The following is a 7,363-nucleotide window of genomic DNA, read 5'->3' on the forward strand; positions in this document are numbered from 1 at the left end:
GCGATAATACTTTAGCTCTTTCCTCTGCAGACTGACAGACAGAAAGGTACTCAGGAAAACCTATTTTACAAGACAGATCAGAGATCAATCTGCAAGTTAGGCCTTGAACTTAAAGTAGAATACTATATTTAATCTTATACTGAGATTTGTGAAAGAGAGATGAAAAAAAGAAAAAATTGGCTTATATCTGCCTTACTGCTGCTCCATCTTGGATGAAAAATGTTTAGTTCTAGAACTCTCCTGAATCTTGAAAATTAGCAGTGGCAAATACTGATTACTTGAAAAACTGCAAAATCATAAAGAAGCATGTTTGCCTTACCTATTGCCAGGTATCAAATGGCTTATGTCTTAAAGAATATGTTTCATATTCAGTGTGTTCAGGCGGAAGGGAAGAAATATTCATTATATTTCTTAAATATTTGTTCCCATTGCTTAGACCTCTGGGGTTTTGAATGCTGCTAGAAATTTAGTGTCAATTAACTTGAACACCAGTAAGTCTGATAGGTTTATGGAGTTATATGAAAGAAAAAGAGATTTTGTGGTATTTTCAGGGCCAGTGTTGAAAAGGAGACTCACTTCTAAGATGTTGGCACACTGGGCCTGGCTGGGATGAAGTTCACATCCTTCGTAGCAAACCACACAGTGATGTGCTTCAAAACTGTTTAAAACAGTGTTAAGAACACCACAGTATTTGGCCATTAACAGTGCTTTCACAACATTAAGGCTTTTTCTTTTCTGCTCTGCCTGCCTGCTGCCCTCATCAAGTAAACCCAGGGTGGGGAAGACATTAGGAGGACACCTAGCCAGAACAGCTGACCCAAACGAACCAAAGGAATATACTATCCCATATAGTGACCTTATCACCAATAAAAGCTCAGAGAAAGGAGGAGGAAGCAGGACATCTGTGGTTATAGCACTTTTCTTCCCAAGCACCTGAGGCCCCCCTTCCCGGGAAGCGTTTGGACATCAGCCTCCCAAAGGCAGTTAGTGAATGAAATCCACTTTTTGCTTCATTTGCATTCAAAACCATCACTTCACCTGCTAAAGTGTCACTGTCTTGATGCAAGAGTATTTTTTTTCTTCCTTCTATTTCGTCCCTAACAGCAGAGTGGAGAGTGGGCAGCTGTGGCGGTATTTGACTGTTGGACAGGGTCAAACCATCCCCACCACTGGCTATGTACCAACACGAACGTTGTGGATTTCTGGGCCATGGACCCCTAATACATCCCTTCTATCATAGGAAAGACAATTGGAAAACAAGGAAACAACAGCATTTTAACTGTCCCTTCTGAAGTAGTGAGTGTACCATTTACCATCATATTAAAAAAACTCTACAAGCATAAAGCAAGGAGTCATATGAGTAAGAGCACAGGTGGCTTAAGTTAAATGAATGATTTATAGATGTCATCTTTCATTAGGAAAATTTTTAAAATTTAGGCAAACTGTACCTTAGTTTCCCCTGATCTCAAGAGTCTTTTAGTAGTGACAAACACAATCTTGAAGCAAGCAAATCAGTATTATGCAGTTCATCTATAATTGTTGCAGTATAAACCAATAAGAAAGAGAACAACCGAAAATTCAGCATGTTTCTCTGCTAGTAGCCTTTAGCAGATCACCAGAAAAGTTTATGAAGGCATGGCAGGCACATAGTGATATGTTTCAGGGGTATCTGCCATGATTTGAACCATCCTTTCCCTTGAGACAAAGGCCCTAATCAGCTGATACTGGCAAACTTTTTGTTTGTGAATTTGCAAAAGTTACTTTTTAAGTTTGTCTAAACTTTAATATTCACATGCTGCAGCAGTTCCAAATGCAGTAGCATCTCATGGGAAAATTACAACCTAGCAGTATTTGCATAAGAAGCTATTAATTTTTACCAAGTTTTGTTATCTGCCAAACAGTTATCTGTTTAAAGTTCACATGTCTGCACTGTCAATAACGAAGGCTTAGCAGAAGTGAAAATCACCTGAACTGGCTTCCACCATGGTATCCTCACAATGGCAACAGCTAGAGCTGTGGGTGATTTACAGATGTGATTTCTTCTGTGTACCCTGACACATCAAAAACTAATCAGGAAGCTGGTTTCCTCAAGTTAACTACTCTTGACAGAAATGCTTGTGTTTATGCCTTCAAAAGTCATCTGTGTCAAATTGCGTAATATTTTGTAAGTAATATCTTACCTATTTAGATGGAAGGAAGCCAGTAAGAACTTTTACACACACTCTTACTTTTCTGAATTCATTGCAACTCCTGGGATGTTTGTCTTCAAAGTATTTTCCCGATTCTTTATTAATTCATTCCTTCATTTCTATGTCATGAAACTTAGTGGTTGTAGGTTGATCCTAAACCTAGAATGATCCCAAGTCCTGATTGTGTAGTTGCAGGCAATGGCTGAGCAATGAGGCAAATTGAGATTAGCTCACCAAGAGAACAATATAACCATAAAAACAAAGGAATTCCCAAATTGGAATGAGTACCTGGATGCCTACAGTCCTTCTGATAGTCTCAGTAGGAGCTGAAGATAACAGTCTAGGTGCATCTATAAAACAATCTAATACATTTTAAAAATGGTGGACTTGATTATCAGGTCTCTTATCTACAGAAACAGAAGAATTAAAAGATTTACAAAACAGTTGCTAAACAATATGGAAGGGCTATTTTATTTGCATTGTAGAGATTCTTTCCAATCTATTTTATGTGTTTGAGCTGTTTTTTTTAAAACAGTATTGTTCTTAACATTTTCTTTTAATGTTTTCCGAAGAATATATGCATCTAGAAAACTGTGACTAACAACAGCTAAGGATATGAATCCTCTTATTCCTCTCTTTTGGACAAACTCCAAACTTCCCTCAGTACTCCCTCTCTTTTCTACATGCTGCCTTTTAAATTTCTATTGCATATTTTTTTAGAAGTAGAGAAGTATTTGCCATGACAAGCATACAGCATCACTGTGTTATTCTATAGCAGTTAAATTGCCCTCCAGGTATCCTGGCTACATATCCTACAGCTGCTTAGGATGCAGCTATTTATTGGTAGCCGTTAGCTCTAGTCTCTGATGATTATTGCCAAGATTGGTACTTCTGTACAAGAAATTCAAAGTGGCAGAAATGTAGCTAATTGACATTCTGTCCCTTTCCAAATGTCTGCCCCCCTGTTTTACTACCCTGTGCTAGAGGTAAACAGATGCTCACAGACATTTCAAAACTGCTAAAGGGAAGACCAAATGTACGCTTGCTTCTGTACAGCTTATATTAATTATTTAATCTCATTTGAGCTCCTCAGGCAAATAAGGCAATTAGCAAGGATGAGATGTTACTTACCACAGTAAAACCAACATTAATATGTACTAAGAAAATGTCATATTACATCTGTTTGTGATCACAGTAGAAAACAACCTAATTAAATAGAATATAAATATGAAATATAAATATACATTAAATATAATTTTAAAGGTGCCCTTTAAAATTATAATTGAGAGGAGAAACTAGTATACATTTTAATTTCCAAGCCAAGTGCAGAAATTTATTTTCATGGGATGACAAGCACCATTTCAAATATGTTTTGAGTGCTTGATGTGAAAAATTAAGCTTGCACTGTATGAAAAATTAAAATAATCTCAGAGGCTTAACTCCAGATTCTGTTTAGTCTGTTATTTTCTGCTGGAAGATAATCCTCTCTGCAACCTCCCCACCCTTAACAGAAGAAAGAAGAGATAGGTTCCTAACTCAGATGTCCAAATTGGAAGGGATGAACCTAGGCCAGATGCAGAATGTGTATTTAGAAAGGAACTACTAGGACATCACTATTTTTGGCAGTTTCTATCTAGTAGGTTATAGACCCAAGTTAGGACAGACTAGTGCAAATGAGCAGTTTAGGTCTAAAATAAGATCTCTGGGTATAGATAAATAAAAAGAAAAATTAGTCTGATTTTATTTAAGATATTATGCATAAATTCACTCTTCACTGTATGGATTAAGGTTAAATTTATTGAAATAAGTTGTACATACAATATTATCAATTCATACTACTCCTAAAGAGCCACGTTATTACAAATACAAATCTAAAGGCTAATCCATTTTCTGTATACATCTTATTACTCAAGCAAAACAGTTAAACAGTTGAGCAATCAGCGTATAAAATCAACATAAAATAAGGCAAGTGTTAAAAAAAGCATTAGGCTCAGTAGTCTTTCACTAGAAAAATAAATAGATTTTGCTGTCAAGTTTCCTCTGAAACTTTTAACAAATAATATTGCAAATGAGAAAAATGAACTTAACTACAATACAAATTCCTTCAAGGCACTGCTGCGGAACTTTAAATGTCAACTTGAAAATAATTCAGGAAGTCAGTTGATAGAAATACTACCCTAATAATAATAAGGAACTCAAATCTTTATTTGGTTAAATAAAAGGCAGAACAGAAAAACAAATCAGATTAAATTTCTGTATGGAAGAAAAACAATGGTTAAGATGGAACAAACATTACAAGTTCAAAGCCTTACAAAATTCAACTAGAAAAATGAACTCTTATCAACAGTAATATTCAATTTAATAGAAAATTCAAAGAGTTTCAGTAACAGTTGTAAAGTTTGGTACTTGTGTTATTTTTCTTGTAAAGAATTGTTTAATGAGTTAAATACGTATGTACTACCATAGGAAAGTAACATGACTGCAAAACTATTTAAAACCAGTGAATGAAAGTGTTCCAATGATGTAGCCTCCAGTCCTCTTATGATACCCCACCTGGCTTTGTGTTGGTGTTTTAACCTGTGCAAGTGTTTAACAATGCCAGATTTTCAGTCACTGTACAGAACTTAATACACAAATACTCTGAATGGCATGGTTAAGTCATTTCTCTTACAGATTTGCACTGTCTTCCCCCTATGCATCTAATAGCAAGCCACCTCAGCTTGTACTGTCTCTCTGTCAGGACCCTTATGAGCAACTGCAGGTTCTTCTCATGTCCCTGCAACCATTCAGCAACTGGTTTCTTCCTCACTCCTGGCCTCTTCCTATTTTTGGGGAGCTCCCAGCCAGAACTGCAACAGGGTGTGACTAATTGTGATCAACCTGCATGTGCTGGGTAGCTGAGCACTTAGACAACCGCTCAACTGAAAAACTCCCCCTACACTTAAGACACCAATTTCTTTCTAATTTTAATTGCTCAGCAGTCAGAATTGAAATATTTTGAGGATTAATTTAGAGACAGAATATAAACCTCATTTTCTTTGGCTGAAAAGCACTTAGAGGCACTCAGATGATGATTTCAGTATCAACATCAATAGTGATGGATTTTTCTTTTCTGTCTCAGAACTGTGAGTGTCAGGTGACCTACAGCTAATCACTTAATTACCCTGGCCCACTACTGGGTAATTTAGTCCTCCATACTATGTAAATATTCATGCAGTCCTGAGCTAATGGTTTAGAAACTGCTTCAGTCTCTGTCAAGCTTCACTAGTAACTTGGTCTAACAGCTGCTTGTGTCTGCTTTGAACCTGTGGAAGGGAGGAATTTACACTGACCAGTTTCGAAGCACTAGAAAGCAGCTGCTTCAGCATTCTTTGGCAGACTTTAATCTTTCCCTCTGAGAAATGGAAAAGGCTTTTGTTGGTATAGAAACTGGTAACTTCACACCTCTTTCAAGAAAACTAAGACTTGATCTTGAAAGACAAGATCAGCCAAGCAAATAAAACGGTAAGACCCAGCCTACCCATTTAAATCAATTACAGATTAATGTTTGTTAATAAAACTGCTTTTGTGGATCCTTACACTTGGATGTAACTACTAGAAAACTGAAGGAAATACCTTCAGTTTGCTTAGGGGTTTGTTTTGGCTCTCTCTTGGTATATATCTTGGGTTGAATGATGTAAAAATAATTTCCCAAATTTCTGTTGTATATAACATGGCTATATTGCATAGTAAAATATATACAAAGCAATTGCAGTATGAATGTTTTGAACAGATATAAAGTGTATTTCTCCAAATACATATTTCTAGATCTCAAGGGCTTCCTACATTGGATCTTATCTAAAAAACTAGGGTTTATGCCTCCGTAGCTATGACTGTTAATGATGCAAAGTATTATTTATTTTTTCATATTATTTGTCAATTCTGTACAGAAACTTAAGACAAACAGAACCTAGACATTCATATGAGGAATAAAATTACTTACCAAAATAAAAAGCTAGCTAACAATATAATAAACAAACCCCTTGCAGACATGACAAGCACAACATGTTAGAGGAAGGTCAGGACAAAACTACAGTTAGAGCAGCCAATTTCACCAAACTCTGGTAGATTCTGACAGGAGCAATACATCATAGATCTGAATTTCATGCTTAATCCAGGTTCTCCAGCTCCTACCTGCCTACAATGCAACTCTTGTTTCCTAACACCAGAAAAGTAGCTATTCATTATTTTGGCCAAGACTTCATACCACAGGTTCAAGATCAGGTAGGAATATTCAGTGAAGGTAGAAATTAAGTTATCATTTCAGATTAAAAGGTGGACTTCTTCCAGGTAGTACCTAGGCTCATTCTTTTGTGACAAAGATTCCTTGTTAAAAGATTCTGCTTTATTCAGCATTTATGTCTTAAACATGTAAATAAGCTTACTTTTTTTTACTACTGAATTTCCTACAAAAAACACTTTTTCTACAGAAAAAAAAAAAAAAGAAGCTTCAAACATAATATATAGAAGTCTTTTTAAACAGCAAGCATTTACTTGTAATAACAATAATGCTGTTAAATTCATATAAACCCTGTAAATTCATTCTGACTTTTAGTGCACAGAAACTTGAAGGCATAATACAGTCAAAAGTATGTTAGCAAAGGAAATCTTTATCAGTGTTCAGCCCTTACAGTCAAACACTTAAGGTTCATTACTTCATGTTTTGTTGGGTTTTTTTTTATTTGCACTTTAACTTGTAGTTGTCAAGGCTGCAAAACAAGCTATCAAAAAAGCATATATCAGACTGGATCTTGGACCCCCATCTCCAGCAAAACTGCCAATGATACACTTTCTGATACTTTGAAACCCGTAAGAACAGTAAAAAAAAAGATGGGTAATAAATGTAACTTATCTTTTATTTCTATATTTCTTACCTATGCCAAAGACAAATTACTGCTTTGAGGAAATTCAAAAGTTTCTCATTTTGCTATACTAGGTAGCCTGGGAATTCTACCTGTTTTTTTTCCGTACTTCGAGAGAAGTGCTTTCGAAAACTACTCTTCCCTCTCTTAAAATAGAAGTTTCTTATTTTTCTTTGCTATTACAATCAACTGTTTTCCTACTAACTTGCATTATTTAATTGCTGAATGCATAGTGTAACAAAATTATATATTTAAAATTATGGTTGTAAGCTC

This window comes from Heliangelus exortis, chromosome Z, assembly GCF_036169615.1.
Source record: "Heliangelus exortis chromosome Z, bHelExo1.hap1, whole genome shotgun sequence".
Lineage (NCBI taxonomy): Eukaryota > Metazoa > Chordata > Aves > Apodiformes > Trochilidae > Heliangelus > Heliangelus exortis.